This window comes from Peromyscus eremicus, chromosome 17 (genome assembly GCF_949786415.1).
Source record: "Peromyscus eremicus chromosome 17, PerEre_H2_v1, whole genome shotgun sequence".
NCBI lineage: Eukaryota > Metazoa > Chordata > Mammalia > Rodentia > Cricetidae > Peromyscus > Peromyscus eremicus.
The window spans coordinates 52,986,614-53,006,110 of record NC_081433.1 but is presented as its reverse complement, the minus strand read 5'-3'; the positions used below and the strand labels follow the sequence as shown (position 1 = coordinate 53,006,110).

Sequence of the window (19,497 nt, the reverse complement as noted above, 5' to 3'; positions counted from 1 at the left end):
TGTCCATATACATACACAGAGACAGATGTGCACACATACACAGACAGATGTATACATATATACACAGATGTGTCCATATACATGCCCAGAGACAGATGTACACACACAGAGAGACAGATGCACACACATACACAGACAGATGTACACTCATACACACAGATGTGTCCATATACATACACAGAGACAGATTGCACACATACACAAACAGATGTACACACACATACACAGTGACAGAAACACACACACATACACACTCTACTGTATTGGTCAGGGTGGCCTTGGACTCCTGGGCCCAGTGATCTTTCTGTTTCACCCTCTTGAATAGCTAGGATTACAAATGTATGCCACTATGCCCAGTGGCATTCATGTTTGATCAAGTAGAGACTACATATATCCTAGTCAATTAGCAAACAGAATTGACCAGCATTCTTTCTAACATCCTATATGACATTCTAATTTATTATGGCTATTGTCAGTCCCCTTAGTAAAATCCAGGCTCCACAGGTGGTGGGGATATTTGTTTTGTTTGCTGACATATTGCACAGTAAGTACTTGGAAGTACTTGGGAGATGGCTCAGTTAATAGAGTGCTTGCTTAGCACATGTATTAGTTACTTTCCAACTGCTGTGATAAAACACAAGGCAGTTTATAGAAGGAAGGGTCTGAGGGATGGAGAGGTGGCTCCGTGGTGAAGAGCACTGGCTGATCCTTCAGATGACCTGGGTTCCGTTCCCAGCACCCACAGGGCTGCTTACAACCTTCTGTAATTCCAGTTTGGGGAGATCTGGGGCTCTCTTCTGGCCTCTGTGGGCACCAGGCACACATGTGGTACACATGCAGACATGCAGACAAAACACTCATACACATCAGATAAAAAGAATTAAATCTTTAGAAGGAAGAGTTTATTTGGGGGCTTAGGGTTCCGGGTGGGGGGTGGGGATGTGTCAATCACCACCATCATGGTGAGGAAATGTGGCAGCCGGCAAGCATGGCTAGCTACTGCAACGCCAGCTGAGTGAGAGCTCACAACTTAGACTACAAACTTCTCCAGAAGCGGAGAGTGATAACTTGAATGGAGATAACAAATCTCCAAGCACTCTGACACATCACCAGTGACAGGCTTCTTCCAGCAAAACCACACCTCCTAAGCCCCCATAAAGACATCTACCAATTAGGGACCAAGCATTGAAATGCCAGAGATGATGGGGGACAGTTCATTCAAACCATCAGAGCACACAGGAAGTCCAGGATTCTATCCCCATCAACCAAATATTCTGGAGCACACGAGCACTCAGTAAGCAGAGGCAGAAAAATCACACATTCAAGGTCATTTTAGGTTACATAGTAAGTTCAAAGCCAGCTTGAGTGCCACGAGACCCTGTCTCAAGACAGCGACATCCCACTGAATAGACGTTTGTTGCATTACGTAGGGGCGTTACAACCTTGGGAAGTCTCTTCTGAAGACACACCTTCCTTACAACAGACATCCACCTCCCTGAGTTAGTTATCACTTATCTACTCTTCATGACTTTAATCAGCTCCGTCTAACCTCATTACAGAGTGAGCGGAGCACTCTGAACAACCGAACCTCTCTGCTTGTTCTTCTACTCACATTAACCACCTATTTTATACTAAAACCACACTTGCACATAGAAAGACCTCTTGAAGAAGTTTGACAAACGCTGTTCAACATCTCTCCCCCAGGCAATCTCCCAATCAGGCAGCACACATCCATTCCTGAGTAAAGTACTGAGAGCAGGGCCAGATGTGGTGGCTCACTTCTTTAATCTCAGCACTTGGGGGGCAGAGGCAGGCAGATCTCTGTGAGTTCAAGGCCAGCCTGGTGTACATAGTGAGTTCTAGGCTGCCTAGAGCTACAAAGTGAGGCCATGTTTCAAAAGACAAAGACAAAATAAAATTTAAGAGCAAAGGGATATAGGAGTCAAGGTCACTGCCTTCAAGCATAGTGAAGATTTATAACATGCTGCCCTGGGGACTAAATGATGCCTGTATTAATCAGGGTTCTCTAGAGTAGTGGAACTTACATAACACACACACACACACACACACACACACACACACACACACACACACACACACACACGGGATTTATTAGAATCACTTACAGGCTATGGTCCAACTAATCCAACATTATGAATGGAAACTGTTACAGGTGGGTTATGAATGGAAAGTCCAAGAATCCAGAAGTTGCTCAGTCCACAAGGCTGGATGTCTCAGCTGGTCTTCAGGAGATACTGGAACCTCAAGGAAGTAGACTCCAGTGCCAGCGAAGGAACAGACGTGCCAGCAAGATGAGAGGAAGCAGGCAAAGAGCAAAAGCTTCCTTCTTCCATGTCCAGCAGAAGGCCTGGCCCAGATTAAAAGTGTGTCTTCCCTCCTCAAGATATGGATCAAAGACTGTGCTTTACTACCTTAAAGGTCTGGATTATAAGTAGATTCTTCCACTTCAAACTAAGCAAAAAAAAAAAAAAAAATCTCTCACAGATGTGCTCTCCATTTCTGGATTGCAGTTCATTCCAGATGTAGTCTAGTTGACAATCAGGAATGGCCATCATATTGCCCTCATGTGTGATTAGTTCACTGTTTTATTTTGATTCATACTGTGCTGTTCTCTAGGGGCTTGATATTTAATTAGTAGCAAACATGAAAATCAGGGTTTCAGGGGCCCCTTAAAATATGATGGACTCCCTACTGCCCAGGTTACCATTCCATGTTTAGTCTCCCCAACTTCAGGGTCAGATCACACACCCCAGCCTGACCTAGTTATCTAAGTCACCTGTATGGCCTCCTACAAGTATCTGGTTGCTGGGTTATTGTTCTAATGTGAGATATGTATATATAATATATTATAATATATAATAATACAATATTATGATATAATATATATCACATTAGAGACTGTATATATATATACATAGTTTAAGATGAATTTATATTCTGTGTGGATTATTTTTTAGCTTACATATCTGTCTTGCACCACTTGTATGTACAGTACCTGAGGAAGACAAGAGAGGGTGTCAGATCCCCTGGAAGTGGAGTTACAGAGAGTTGTGAGCTGCCATGTGGGTGCTGGGAACTGAACTCAGGTCCTCTGGAAAAGCAGTCAGTGCTCTTAACCACTGAGCCATCTCTCCAGCCCCTAATGTGATATATGTATAAATATTGACAATGTATCATTAAAATGTTTTAAATTCTGTAAACTAATTCTGCTTCTATAATACAACATGATGTTTCCAATAAGCCGGAGAAGTTGGTAGGGCAAGTATTATGAGCTACATATTTCACACAAGTTAATGAAAAATGGGAGTGGATGATTTACTGATCTTTGCGGGGGCAGGGGGGGTGAGGTCTAGAATGGCAGTCTTCTTCCTGACCAGTAAGTAGCTCTACGTGTAAAGAGCATTGCAGAAGGACTCCCTGGCGGATCCATTCTCCCTGTTCTAAGATTCGGATGGAAGAAGGTCAGATATTGGAGAAGGAGGCTGTTTTCTCCTCCCCTGGAACGCCTCCCAGTCACAGTAGGTTTGTTCTTCTCTCTCACTTTTCACTAATAAATCTGTTTGCTCTGCTAAAACAAAAAAAGAAAAGGAAAAGACATTAGAGAAGGAAAAAAATAACTCAAAGTTACATTTGGATTTTTGGCTATTACTTAAGACTGAGTTGTGGCATTTTATATATATATAATATTTAATATACAATGTATGCTTATGCATACACAAACATATATACATGCAATGTTTACTATACCATGTATTACGCATACAGATACATGTCTGCTTTTTACTTATTTTGAACTGGCTGCAGCAGGCTCCCAGGATTTCCCTGTTTCTACCCCGCCCGCAGCACTGGGAAGTCCGCACCACCATGCCCAGCTTTTCCCGTGGGTGTTAGGGATGCAACTCAAGTTCCTCATGCTTGTGAGGCAAGTACTTTACCAGCAGAGCCGTCGCACTAGCCCAGCGTTCTGTTTTGCTTTTGTTGCGGTTGTTCTTGTGAGCGCATCTCCCAAGGTAGCCAAGGCTAGCCTCAAGTTTACCGTCCTTTTTCCTCTTCCCGAGTGGTGGGATTCCAGGTGTGTACCACCATGCCATAGAATTTTAATAGGATAGAGAACTATGTCATTTTAATGAGTCACGGTCCTGTTCAATATTTTATATTAGGGTAAGGATAAGATCACACCAGTAAATACTTATATCTAAGGAAAACAGAAACAAAAAAAATCACATTTTCTATACAATCAAAATATGTCAGATTTTTCCAATTTGTTATCTACATATATAGATGCTGTTTTTCTTTCTGTTATGTATATAGTATCAAACAACACACAGTGTTTCATAACTCAGTTTACCCTTAATCAGTGCCTTACTGGAAGCTGGAATGATGATTCATCAATGAAGATCACTTGCTGTTCTTCTAGAAGACCTGAGTTTGGCTCCCAGAACCCACACTGGGAAGTAAACAACTGCCTGTAACTCCAGCTTCAGGGGATCAGACACCCTCTTTGGTCTCTGTAGGCATCTGCACACATGTGGTTCACACACACACACACACACACACACACACACACATACACCCACACATCTAAAAAAATCAATGCTATCTTTTTATACATTAACTATCCTTACATTTTATCAATATAATGGTCCCATAGTGGTCCATTATGTGGTACTATTTTAATAATATGAATCCCATCACCTATTTGCCAATTTGGGCTTTCAATTTATTATTATACAAATATGCTGTATTAAAATTTTTGGAAGCTGGGTCCAAAGAGATGGCTTAAGAGTTAAGAGCACTGGCTGCTCTTCCAGAGGACCTGGGTTCGATTCCCAGCACCCACATGGCACCTCATACCTGCCTGTAACTCCATGGAGTGGTAGGGGATCTGACACCCTCACAGAGACATACACGCAGGCAAAACACCAATGCACATAAAGTAAGAATAAATAAATCAGCAACATTTAAAAAAATTGGAAGCTGACGCAACTGTATCTAAAATTAATTCTCGACAATAAATTCCTAGAAGTAAAATTGATGTGCCACGAGGTCCATCTATTTTAAAAAATGTTTGGTATGTAATAGTCACCTAACCAATGCCTTTCCTTTTAAAATCCCCCAAGTCACTGGAGGGAGGTGGTGGGAAATTCAGTAGTAAGGCACTTGCTTCTCATACTTGATACCATTAGATCAGTGTCTAAAAAATAGTCTCTTGGGCTGGAGAGGTAGCTCAGTGGCTGGAGCCCTGACTGTTCTTTCAGAGGACCTGCGTTAGATTCCCAGCACCCACATAATGGCTGTCTCCCAATGACACCCTCTTTAGGCCTACATGGGCATTGTACACGTGGTGTACAGACATACATGCAGATAAAAACAGTCTTGCATGTAAAAAAAAAAAACCTCAAAATACTTATTAAAAAGATAAGTCTCATTCCTAACGTTCCACTCCAGCTACACCAGCCTTACTAACATACGTCATGAATGAGTAATTCCTTTATTTAAAAAGCCCCAGCTGGTTCTAAATAAATCAACAAGCACCCCAGCTTCGGGGGACCCCCGAGAAAGTATATGGCCTTAGTTGTCCAGCTTCACTTACTGCCTCCAACATAAGGTAGGACAGACCCTCCATTTCTGCCAGCTCTGGAGTTTGTGTTTTCTTTTTCCTTCTCTCAATGAACCTGGATCTTCTCTGCATGAATCTGAGTCATCTACGTCATATATGTACATATGTATATGTACAGATCAAAGTATATCTCCTCCAGAAAGTGTTGCTGAGACAATCTCACCCCCAAATATCATTTTTTTTGCACATGAATCATATTCCTTTGTAATTTTAGATATATACCTAAAATTTCCTTGGGGTGTGCAAGCTCTTCCTGGCAGGTTAGATGGTTTTTAAACCTGCCTCCACAGCAAACAGGAGTACAAAGTTCTAAATCTTGAAAAGGACTGTGAAACCGCACACTGAGGTACTAAAGAAAGCTCAGAATCCAGAATATTCTCTAGGTGTATTTTTTTTTTCCTTTTTTGAGACAGGGTCACATATAGCCCTGCTGGGTTCAAACTCGGATATGTAGCTAAAAGCCCGACTTTGAACTCCTTCTCTTCCTGCCTCCATCCCTCAAATGCTCAGATGACAAACTTATTATTATTATGTGTGTGTGTGTGTGTGTGTGTGTGTGTGTGTGTGCATGTGTGAGCATGCATACATGCCACTAAGCGTGTGTCTGTGCATAGGTGAGCATGCACGCATGCAACTAAGCATGTGTCTGTGCACATGTGAGCATGCATGTGTGCCACGAGCATGCGTGCAGGTCAGAGGACAGCTCATGGGAATCAGTTCTCTCCTTCCGCCATGTGGATAGTGGGGACAAACTCAGGTCTCCAGGCTTTGTGTCAGGTGCCTTTACTCACTGAACTACCTTGCCTGCCCTCTGGATATGGTTTCAAAAGGCCATCTTCCCATTAGGTGAATGAACTAGATAAGCCTGCAAACTGGTTCCAGGAAGTTTTCTCACAATGTGATTTTATTAGTTATGGGGAAACAAGTAAATTTTTTTAGCACAATCTAAAATACTTCCATTTATCAAAAATGTTTGAGGGTCAACAAAATGTCTCAGCAGGGAAAAGTGCTTGTTGCCAAGTCTGACATCTGGCATCCTGTCCCCATTATCCACAGCGCATGAGGAGAGAATCAACTCCCTCGGGTTACCTTCTGACCTCTACATGTGTGTCGTGGCACATGTATGTGTGAACATACAAACAAATAAATGTGAAAAAAAACTTAGCATGCAATTCAGAATAAAAGGAAAAAAAATCTCTCAAAGATAATTTAACCACAACAATGACAAAAATAGTCAGTGGTGGTCACGAGACATGGATATTGCAAATTAGTTTCATTGTATAAAGATATTTTTATTCATGGCTTATAATAAAAACAACCAATGAATTTTAAAATTATCCTAGACACTGAAGATTAAAAAGCTTAGTTCATTTAAAAATACATAAATTATTTTCATTCCACCCCCCCAAAGTGTGGTACTTCACTGTTCTAAAAATACTACACATTCAAATAAACTGTAATTATGAATACATATAGCTTCTCACAGTTAGAAGTGCAAAAATGGATTGTGCTAAATAAAATGCATGTTGCTGTAATATTTAAGCATGCTCTAAAGTAAATCATTATTATAAGTAGGCATGTAATTACTATGGCTTTGGGAGGCTTCACCAGGAACCGAAGCACACAAAGAATAAAATTTCAGCACCTCTTGACCAACATACAGTCAACAGATATCCACCACAGCTCAGGTCTCCTCCCCTCTCATTCAAGGGGAATGAAGAACTCAGAAAGAGCACAGGCTAGAAGAAAGGGTCTTAAAAAAGAGCCTAGAAAAATGAAGGCTTTCTGGCAATGTGAAGCCCAATAGAACATCATCATTTTTACTGGGGAAGCAGTGACTTTCAGTGTCGGGTTCAGAATAAAACAAGGGGTTGAAGAGATGGTCCAGTAATCCAGAACCGTCGCCACTCTCCCAGAGGGCCAGAGTTTGGTTCCTAGCACCACACCAGGTAGTTCACAGCCTCCTGTAGCTCCAGCTCCAGGGGATCTGACGCCCCTGACCTCCAAGGGCATCTATACTCTTGTGCACATACCCACACTCAGACATACACGTAACTAAAAATACTAAAAATAAATCTATTTATTTATTTATTGGAAAACGACAAACTGAAATCTTGTTCCAGGGGAGAAGACACGGCAATGAGCTGGGGAGGCCAAGGACAGCTCCAGGAAAGTTAATAGTTGGAGTCTAGTCAGAAAAGACATGTTGGAAACACAAAATATGAGTAAGGATGTCTAAAAAGAAGGCGGTTCTGGGGAGGAGAAACAGTGAAAACTCATGGGTGGCAGAATGATCTCACCTGTTTGAAATGGCTGTCCAGAATTCCTTCCTTTTAGCTGGAACCCAGATTTCCTTAGGGATCTGCCTCTTTCTTAAGCAGCCACATGCATCAAAGACATCTGACTCCTCTCCCAGGTCTAAGCAAGGCCTGCCCCTCTGGTCCAAAGACAAGGACGTTGGTTTGGCAGTGGTCAGTTTGGAATTTGTGTGTGTCTTGATTCTGGCCAATGAGATGTGAGGAGTTTTTTAGGAGAATTTCTTGGAAGTTTTCTTTCATCTTCTTTTTCTTTTTTTTAAAAATTAATTTATTCTTTCATATATTACATTCCCCCAAATAATAAGTCTTAAAAAAGAATAAAAATATTATTTTCCAGGTAGGCATGGTAATCCCAGTTCTTGGGAAGCTGAGGCAGAAAGTTTGCCTTGACATTCAATGCCAGCCTGGGCTACAGAACAAGACCCTGTCTCAAAAAAGTAAAAATAAATAAATAGAGTTCTGGGCCTGTGAAGATAGTTCAGTGGGAAAAGGCCAAGCCTGATGACCAGAGTTTGATCCCTGGGACCTATGTGGTACCATTCTTACCAAAGAAACAAAAGAACCTGAGGCTGGATCCCCAAAACCCACATAAAAGTCATACACAGTAGCACACATGTGTGTAATGCCAGCATTTTTGTTGTCGATCAAAATGGGAGACAGAGAGAGCAGAATCCCTGGAAGCTTGACAAGCAGCTAGCTTGGCAAATGTAGCATGGCCATCAAAAGACCTTACCTCACACGAGATGGAAGGTGAAGATGAAGATCGATACCTCCACACATGTATCATATGAGTGCACCTGCACTCACACATGTCAGTGCACACACATACCAATAGAAACAGCAGCTGAAAGATTTCTGAATGAACGTGCATGTTTTGTGGGAGGGGATGGAATGCTGTCTGAGGTACCCAGGTATACAGATATGATGGCGTATTCTCACCTGACAGTACCATACTCAACCTGATACATTAGTCTACCTTTTTCATGGCCATTGCCTTTTCTGAAATTTGTGTTAGTTTAAATCCTGGATGTACTGGTAATTGGCAGCTGAGCTCTCCCTGCCTGGGTTCCCTGCAGCTACAGCAAATTGGCAGTAAAGTTTCCTTAGCAGCTGCTAATGGCTGACGGTACCATACAGCATGGTTCCATTTACCAGAGACAAACAAATGCAAACCCAGGTAGATCTCTAGCTACCTCCTGTGATGCAATGGCATAGAAAAACTCATGCAAAGACACAGGTAGGATTACTGACGCATGCCACATTTGGTGAAAGGGTAGGAGAGGGACTCTCCATGCCATAGCTTGAATTTCTAACTGTAAGAATATACTCATGCGTTATTTACCTAATTTTACCTAAATTTTAAAAAATGAGCAATTAAAGAAATGTTAGGGTGTCCATTATGCAGAGAAACACAGAAAAGAGGCTAGAGAAGCCAGGAACAGAGTAGCAACAGAAAGTTGCATTTCCAGTTTCTGCAGGGGCTGGTGACTTTAAGCTGCTACTGCGTCTTTATAACAGAACTCTTTATTCTGCCGGCTATTCCACTGGAACATCTTGCTATGATTGAAAACCCTTGGGTCTTGTCTTAGCCAGTGTCCTATTGCTGTGAAGAGATACTGTGATCACAGTAACTCTTATAAAGGAAAGCATTTAATGGAGGTTTGCTTACAGTTTCAGAGGTTTCGTCTGTTTATTAGCGCGGTGGGAAACATGGCAGCACGCAGACAGACAGAGTGCTGGAGGAGCTGAGAGTCCTACATCTGGAACCACAGCAGCGGGGAGGAGAGAGAGCCTCTGAGCCTGCCTGGCTTGGGCCCTGGAAACCTCAGAGCCAACCCTCAGTGACACGTTTCCTCCAACAAGGCCACACCTACTCCAACAAAGCATTCAAATATATGAGCCGATGGGGACCATTCTTCTTTTTTTTTTTTTTGGTTTTTCGAGACAGAGTTTCTCTGTGTAGCTTTGCGCCTTTCCTGGAACTCACTTGGTAGCCCAGGCTGGCCTCGAACTCACAGAGATTCGCCTGGCTCTGCCTCCCGTGTGCTGGGATTAAAGGCGTGCGCCACTACCGCCCGGCATGGGGACCATTCTTATTCAAACGACCACAGGCCTAAAAAACACACACTGGCACCGTCATCCAGCCCATGCGATCTTCTTAGTTTTGCCAATTTGACAATCAATTTTCCATGTTGAATGTGTTAGAATTTTGACCATTTTATCTTCCCAGTTCCATATGACAAATTATTGGTTGAGTCAGGTGTTTTCTCACTTGGCCTTCCCTTTCCTGTAGATCATGCCTTCAAGCTGTCATTGTATGATGGATTTGTATAACAGGATTTTTGTTGTTGTTTTAACAAATCTCACTTCCAATTTCTCCTATTTGTACAACCATACCAAGTTTCTAGTCTTATTCCAGTACCTGGACAAACACACTCCTGTGGGAGACCCACTCCCACTTTTACCCCAGGGCACTCTTGAGGAGGGAGAAGTGAGAAATATTTAGATAGAAGGATAGAGGGGAGAAAGACAGATAGAAACACAGGATAGCTGAGGAGGCCCTGGATCCTTATCCATCAGCCCCTTCTGGCTCATCTAAAAGGCTTTTTAAAGGAATGCCAATGGGCAGGACAAAAGCTCTCCCCTTGCTAGATAAAAGCACACTGCACATCCAAGTGCAGACCCTTCCAAACACCTGGTAACCATGCACATGGTCAAGCAATCCTCTAATGCAGCTCTGCTGGGTAAAGCAAGCTCAGATCTCACTAGGAAACCTTTGTGAGCCTCCACACACTCCCACATGTTTACATACACACACAGACACAACCATTCAAGAATTATACTTTCTCTATAGAAAGTCTGTGATTCATCCAAGGTATCTGAGATCTGACCTGAACATTAATACTTCAGCCTTATGTCTCCATGTTTCATCCCTGGGATCACGTGTTTAAAGTTCTTTCTATTCACCAAACACACTTTCTTTTCCCACTTCATAGATATTCAACACATTATTTTCTAAAGATTGTGTTATTAAAATCTGTCTCTTTGTGTATGTTTGAGTGTGAGTGTCTGCATGCTACCCATGTGTGTGGAGGTCAGAGAACAATCTTGGATGTCAGTCCTCACCTTCTACCTTGCTTGAGACGGGGTCTCTTGTCGTTTGCACCTGCATCTGTCAAGGCTAGCCTCTCTTGGAGCGCCTGTCTCCACCCCATCTGTTTGTAGGTGGCACACGTGGATTACAGATGCTCTGCTGTGTCCTGTTCTGCCTTGCATGGGTTCTAAGGATCTGAACTTAGGTCTCCACGTTTGCCCCCCATCCACTTTACTGGCTGAGCAGATCTCATAGCCTTTTATCTGTTTTTATTTAACATATGGATCCATTGTTTGTGTCTGTTGTTGATTAGAATGTGTTAAAGGCAGAATCCTCACCTTAACCTTCATGTCATACCTTAACCCCTTGCCCATTCTACCCATCAATCATCGTATGATCATTGAAGAAGGCATTCTTAAATGGTGGGCTAATTGGCTAACTGAAAGACAAGAAAATTTCACCGTACCTTTATTATTTGTAAGAAGCATTGCTTATGCACTTCCAAAAGTAAAAGGATAAACAAAAGATACTATATAGATGTACTTAAAATGCACATTGCATGAATCTGAGCTGGAATATATATATAAAAGGAGGTAGATGCTTTACTTAGTGCCAGTTCATTCATTCAGTAACATCTGTTGAATACAAAATGTGTGCTGGTAGGCCCTAGGGATATGATACTGATTACACTGACTAAAATCTATTCCTTCATGTGGCTTGGATTCCAAAGGAAAACACAGACAGTAAATGAAATATTATGTAATATCTTATGCAAATAGCTTGTTGAATTTAATAAACCAGAATAGGTGCTTAGGAAGTGTGGGAGGTATGTTGAGGGGGTGGTAGTAACAACTCAAAATAGAGTGTCCAGTATTTTCTCTTCTGGCATAGGAAAAAGTCAATATGTCTAAGCATAACAGAATTAAGATCGGCTTGAATTCGTGTGCCTCAGAAAACATGGCTCGAAATATTGTCTTTATGGTTTAATTTTAGTTGCTCTTAAACAAAGACTTCAAAATGGCAGCTCAGGTTGATTTTTAGTTCAGTGAAGAATAGCTCTCATACACATGCAGTTTGGAGTCAGTCCTTCTCCGGCTGGATCATTACCAAGATCCTAACAAGGAAAATGAAGAAATATAGATGCTTCAGGGATCGAGTAACAACTTACCTCCGATATCCAGCATACTTCTCCAGAGTCCACCAGTACCAGACTGAGAACTAAGGATTTCTTGGCAAAGGAGCCTCACGTGCAGAAGGAATTCTGGGATTTATGTGGAAACTCAAGACATATCTTTTTACATTACCATATGAACAATTTGAACATGCAATAGAAACTCCTACAGGTTCACTCTCGAAAGGTTTGTGGTTCAAAAAGATTATGTTTCTTCCCCTAAACTCAACATGGCTTCTTAGCAAAGTAAAGCATTCTTTTCACAGTGCTGTGTAGTAAAAATGACTGTTAACAGAAACAACTTTTCAGCTTCATAATTTATTGTCTATAATGTGACTTAAATAGCATAGCAGTCATTGGAATGTATCCTAGAGTAAACAGAAGAGGAAATTGAGTCTCATTTAGCTACAATGATACCAACAAGGGGTTGGTTGGGGGTGTGGCTCCGTTAGGAGAGTGCTTGCCTAGAAACTACAAAAACCCTGGGTTCCATCAGCAATGCAAACTGGGTGTGGTGGCTCATGCCTGTAATCCCAGCACTTGGGAAGTAGTAGTCTCAGAAATTCAACATCTTTCTAGGCTACATAATGAGGTTGAGGTCAATCTAGGCTACATGAGACCCTGTTTCGGGGTGTGTGTGTGTGTGTGTGTGTGTGTGTGTGTGTGTGTACATGCATGTGCATGTGTGTGAATATGAGGTTATACTGAAGTTAATATGAAGTTATGTACTAGAGCATGACCCCATTAGTCATTCTACTGACTAATACTGCATCACAGCAAGCTTTCATTGGAATAGGAGAAGAACACAGGCAGTCTATGGACAGTGAGGGCTAGAAGTGAGAGCTATATTAATGCTAACAAGAAAGAAATGGAGCCACATCCCCAACCCCTTATTGGTATCATTATAGCTAAGTTAGACTCAATTTCCTCTTCTGTTTACTCTAGGATGTGTAGCTAGAATTTTCCTGCTTGATCCACAGTCAGGACAAATCTCTCTCACCTGCCAGTCCCACAGCCGCTCAGACCCGACCAAGTAAACACAGAGACTTATATTGGTTACAAACTGTATGGCCGTGGCAGGCTTCTTGCTAACTGTTCTTACAGCTTCAATTAATCCATTTCCTTTAATCTATACCTTGCCACACGGCTTGTGGCTTATCAGCATCTTCACATGCTGTTTCTCATCGTGGTGGCTGGCAGTGTCTCTCTGACTCAGCCTTCCACTTCCCAGCTTTATTCTCCTCCTTGTCCTGTCTATACTTCCTGCCTGGCCACTGGCCAATCAGTGATTTATTTATTGACCAATCAGCAACACACTTGACATACAGACCATCCCACAGCAAGGATGCATCCCAATGACTCTAGGCCATTTAAACCACATTGTAGACAATAAATTGTGAAGCTGAAAAGTTGTTTCAGTGAACAGTTTTTGAGAAAGCCCAAACAAACTGATTTCATAACCTGCTTAGGGTCTATATTCCCATTCCCCTGGGAGGGGCAACCAGGAGCTCTGGGTGGTGTTGCTGTGTGTGCATGCGTGTGCATAATCAGAGATGAATGACAGAAAGCTAATAATGCTTCTCAGGATTTATCAAGGATCTTGTCTTGCTTCCTCTTTCCTCCGGCACTGCTGACCATGTAGAAAGATGTTTAGTTCTAGATAATTCTATAATGAGGCATGACATCACCAGACCACATAAATAGATACTATATATACAAGTAAAAATAGATTTAGCCAATTTCTTTTCTTAAAAAGGCACAGAAAATGCTTACCTGATATACATTAGTGTGAAACCTATTTTGGGCTACCTCCTGGGCCATTTCAAACAGATTTTTCAATTAAGCTTCCCAGCAAACAATTTTCGTTCATTTCTCCGGGAACTTTAGATACAGGCTAATGGGCAGGTGTGTCATGCTGGTGGTGCAGTTGGATATCCTCAAAACATGAAGACAAGGAAGCAAGCGTTTGTAAGCTGAAGTCACAGGCACAAAAGACATCTTGTTTTTCTATTAGTCTGAAGCAGAGTCTCAAATTACCCCACCTGACATGGTAAGGCTTATGATAAATACCTTGATGTAGTCAAATCCCCTTGCTAAGCAACAAAGTCCCGGGAGAATAGTTGAAATGCCTCATACGATTCTATATACAGTAAGCCTCCAATCTGTGTGTATAAAAGCAAAACTTGCCGTTTAGAATGAGTGCACCTGGGCTTGGTAGCGCACGCCTTTAATCTTAGCCAGCTCTTGGAGAGATGGAGGCAGGCAGATCTGCATACAAGGCCAGGAGGCTCTACATATAGAGTTCCAGCCATCCAGAGCTACTTAATGAGGCTTTGTCTCTGCCACCCTGCCACCCCCCAAAATAAACAGAAAAGTAAATAAATAATAAACAAAATAAAATAGTGCAGCAATTTAAGTAACACACTTTAGGCTACCTGTAGTATAGAAACTAAGACTTTTCGAAGGATTACCTATTTGTCTTTATTTTAGAGAAGGGTCTTTAAGAATGTTGCTCAAGGGCTGGAGAGATGGCTCAGCAGTTAAGAGCACTGGTTACTCTTCCAGAGGTCCTGAGTTCAATTCCCAGCAACCATATGATGGCTCACAACCATCTGTAATGAGATCTGTTGCCCTCTTCTGTCCTGCGGGCACACATGCAAGCAGAACACTGTATACATAATAAATAAATAAATCTTTAAAGGAAATAAACAAAATGTTGCTTGAGCTGTCCTTGAACTTCAGGACTCAAATGATCCTTCTGCTTCAGCCTGCTGAACGGTGGGCCTGTGTTACCACATCCTGCTTGTCTGTTTATCTTTTTAAGACAGAGTCTCACAAAGCCCAGGTTGTCCCTGAACTCAAAATATAGCTGAGGATGACCCTGAATTCCTGATCACCCTACCTCTACCTCTCCAGTGCTTCCATTATAGGTGTGTATAATGCTCCATCTAACCCCTGGTACAATCATCTACCATGCCCCACTTTTTGAGGTGCTGGGACCAAACCCAGGGCTTCCCACTTGTTAGGAAAGCCCCCTACCTCCACCCCCCGGGCCCCAGCTTATCTGCTTTTGAATGAGTGATTTTTTATTTTTTGTACTTTCCATCTTTCTAGTGGAAGGGATTTCCAGTGTAGAATCTGTTGGATGTTTTACAGAGATGTGAAGTCTTTTCCTCACAGCGGTATGCTCAGCCCTGAGAATCTTGCTGTGACACACTCGTTTGTGCCTGACAGTCGGTCCCACCACTAGCTCTGTGGCGACATCCAATTTCAACTCCGTTTAAGTCATTCTTGCCACGGCGACTGCCAAGCCCTTGCTCCTCTGTGGGTTCCCTCTTCGTTGCAAGTGATCTCTTCTGGCGATATCACATTAGTGATAGATTTTAATGTCTCAGGGACTGACTGTTTTATTCCACCAGTGTCACAAATGGGTCTACTTTTATGAGGTTTCATCTCTTTGTCAAGGGGGAAGAATTAATAAAGAAATATCAGGGGTCTGTCAAGATGGCTCAGTCATTAAGAGTGCCTGTTATTCTTACAGCAGGCTGGGGTTTGGTTAACAACACCCATATTGAGTGGCTCACAAGACCTGTAACTCCAGATTCAGGTAATCCAACCTACCCTTTTGGCCTCGTTAAGCACTTGCATACATATGTGAATACTTACACACAGACTCCCTCCCCCCAAACACAGAAAGAATAAAAATAAAATCTTAAGCCGGGCAGTGGTGGCGCACGCCTTTAATCCCAGCACTCGGGAGGCAGAGCCAGGCGGATCTCTGTGAGTTCGAGGCCAGCCTGGACTACCAAGTGAGTTCCAGGAAAGGCGCAAAGCTACACAGAGAAACCCTGTCTCGAAAAACCAAAAAAAAAAAAAAAAAAAAAAAAAAAAAAAATTAAACAAGTAAGAAAAAAAATCAAGGGCTGACATGGCGGCACATGCTGTAAATTGTGTACCTGGGAAGCCGAGGCAGGAGGCAGTATGAATATCAACTTCAATGGCAGCCTGGACATATAGCAAAAGCCTGTCTCAAAAAGAACCCAACCAACCAACCAAACAAAAAAATCAAGGACTAGGAGTGCAAATAAGTGATGGAGAATACAAAAATCCTTGGATTGTTCAATTCCTTGATCCCTAACACCACAAAGAAACTGATTGTAGATTAGTTATTTAACATTTGGTTTCCATGCTCAAGGCCTTGGGTCCATCTCCAGCATCACATTCCCCTTCCCCCACAAGGTAGGTAAAATCCCAAGCAGAGGAAAGGTTAAACAGCTGTGTGTCTAAATCAGTTCTTCAGCCAAGGGTAAAGGGAACCGGAATTCTTTGGTGGCCTTGAGTAGCATTCCCAAGAAGACGGTGAAATGGACAGCCGAGGGCACCTTTAATGATTTCTGTGCCACCGTCCTGGTGAGGGATTTGTGTTCATTCTGCCGAGCATTTTTATATCCCTGCTCTTGTGGATGGGGAGACAGTGTTAAGTGTGGTGGCTGCATCTGACTGAAGACTAGTTTTGTGAAGTTACTTGACCCTCTTAAAAATGGAAATGGAAACCAGCACTTGGGAGGCAGAGGGAGGCAGATAGATCTCTGTGAGTTGGAGGCCTGCTTGGTTTACATAGTGAGTTCCAGGACAAACAGAGCTACATAGTGAGACCCTGTCTTTAAAAAAAAAGAAGAAGAGAGAGAGGAGAGGAGAGGAGGGGAGGGGAGGGGAGGGAGAGAGAAGAGAGAAGAGAAGAGAGATACTTTGGCCTTATAAACTGCTACTGATCTGAAGCCAAGTTTGCTTTATGACTGAAAGCCAAAGTTCTGACAGTTTTTTTTGCCCCCAGAAAACAACAAAGGCTCAGCGTGAATTTACATCTTCAAATTGTTTCAAGATCATTAAGTAAGACATGTGATTAACCCCTGCCTGATGCGGATACCAGCTCTTCTTCCTGTCCGAAGAAAAAGGGAGCTAGTTGGTACCACTACTAGGATTCTAGCCCTTCAGATTGATGCTGAACCCTAAGACTGAACTTCATATGGATTTTTAAAGAAAGCTTCCCTTCCTGCTTTACTCCTGAAACCTACAAACAGAGTGGTAGGGAAAAAAAGATTGGTTAGACATTTAGAATATTAGATGGATTGGACCCATTAAACAGAAAATTGTGATGGACAAAGCTGAGCCAGGGGGAGATGTAAAGGCAGCGATCGCTCAAAGTACGTGCTTAGCAGATCGACACATCCTTTACATTTCTTTTTCTTTTCAGTGCTAGGATTGAACCCAGAGCTCTGTATATGCTAGGCACTTCCACCGAGCTACAGTCCCCTATTTAATTTAATTCAATTTACAATGAGTCTGAGTCTCCCTAAGTTGCTCAGGCAGGGTTTTAGAACTCACTCTGTAAGCAGGCTTACCTTGAAGTGGTGAGCTCAAACATGCTTTACATCCACCATTTTATCCAATTATTTACCTTAAAAAGCAAGTTTCCCTGTGGCTTAGACAAATCTATCACTAACACCAAGGGAAGAAGTCATCACGTAGGCCCTACCTATGGTAACTCAATACTGGCACCAGGATGCAGAGATGGCAGCTCATGGCAAGGAGTATTTTCTGTTACAAAAACAGGCCACTCGTCAGCATCTTCGCTTGGCCTCCAGAGTGCTGGGATCACAGGCACACACCACCACTTTGGGCATCATTTTATTTTATTTATGCATTTATTGGCGGTGCTAGGGATGGGACCTTGTGCTCCCAGGCAAGCACTCTGTCGCTGAGCTGCATCCGAGCCTTCAACTTATTTTCTTGATGTTGGAGTACCCCGGGGCTCATTTCTTGGTCTTTGTTTCTGTAGCTACATCACAGAGCTGATTTCAGCTGATCCCATGACTTTCCATACCATCTACACGGGACAAGCTCCACATTTAAGTTCACTCCAGACACACACACACACACACACACATATCGTATGGTCTACAGGTATTGTTTAAGTGTTTAACAAAGATCTCAATTTACTCTTTCAAAGTCTAAAACACATCCCCCCCCCCCTTGTGCTTCCCCACTCTCTCCAATCTCAACAAATGAAAACCCCCAGGACCATCGAGGACATTACTTTTTCTTACACCCAACCCATCAGCAATTCCTACTGAGTGTTTTACCTTCTAGGACCTGACTACTTCTTCCAATCACCCTGACTCCAGTCCAGGCCATCTTTCTTTTTTCATCCCGACTAGGCTAACCCTGTATGCTCTTTTCTCATCCTGAATGTGTATCACTTGCACAACTAACCGTAATCCTTTGGTCAGTAATGGTCTCATTCAGCCTCAGCTACAGCAGCGAGCCTCAGACCTTAGCAGGCACCAGCACCATCTGGAGGACTCCTTTAAGCAGGGAATCCTGGCTCTACCTCGAGGTTGCCGAAGCAGTTAAGTTTGGAGTGGAACTGGAGACTTCCCGTCTCTAAGTTCCCAGGTGTCTCTTCCTCTAGCAGGCGTTCGTGGAGAATCCCCACCTTCCTGCTCTACCTTTTCCTCAACATGACTGGCATCTTGCTGACAGGGATCTTCACTGTTTTTGCCTTAGCCCTGGGCACTCATCCCTTGCGTTACTCAAGGTTCATGTTGATTCATCCCTGTTTAACTGATACCTCAAGAGGCCTTCCTGATCACTCCTCTGTCCTACAGCAAGCCCTATCCACACCGAAATTTATTCTTCTTCACAGTGGGGCATCCATCCTCGGCTTATTGTTTCTCTTATCACGTCCAGATCGGCAGCAGCTTGCTAAACTCAGCGGCCCGCGTTGGCTCTGTCACGTCCCCCAACCTCTGCCAAGCAGGTGCTCATCTCACTTCCCCAAGGACCAGATTAGGGAACACCCAGGAAAGAACACCCCTAGCTTCAGTCTTGGGACACCGGCCAGGCCGATTCATTTTTTTTTTTTTTCTTGCCTCGGTTTCCCCCTTTGGAAAGGCAGCGCTTGGCCTGCCCCCTCCGGGGGTGGGGGGAGGCACTCAAAGAGGAGGACGTGCACACGCCCGTGAATCAGAGCAAGCCGTGCACAGGCAGCGAGCGAGCGAGCGCCCTTCCTCCGCACGAAGCCTCCCCACCGCGGCCCATCCATCCTCCAGCCCGGGTCCCGGGTCCCTCCGGGCACCCGCTCGCCGGCTCGCCCGCCACCGCCTCCTCCAGACGCCGCGGAGGAAGGGGCGGCGCCGAGGGAGGGGTCCCTCCGCCGCGGGAGGCCGCAGCGCCCGCCCGCCCGCCCGCCCGTCACGGCGTCGGCGCCGGC

The 19,497-nt window shown here is 43.4% G+C and overlaps 1 long non-coding RNA gene across 3 annotated transcripts; it reads right to left on the bottom strand.

The window, feature by feature from the left end:
• Positions 1-11,504: 11,504 nt before the first annotated feature.
• LOC131894611 (uncharacterized) lies at positions 11,505-19,143 on the bottom strand. Of its 3 annotated transcripts, XR_009374966.1 has the most exons (4): positions 18,498-19,140; positions 14,295-14,386; positions 13,998-14,160; positions 11,505-12,167 (listed from the first exon to the last, which is right to left on the bottom strand). It is a non-coding gene; the product is annotated as an uncharacterized LOC131894611 (long non-coding RNA). The 3 variants fall into 3 exon arrangements; XR_009374965.1 differs by having other exon boundaries at positions 13,998-14,386; positions 18,498-19,143; XR_009374964.1 differs by lacking the exon at positions 18,498-19,140 and having other exon boundaries at positions 13,998-15,902.
• Positions 19,144-19,497: the final 354 nt, after the last annotated feature.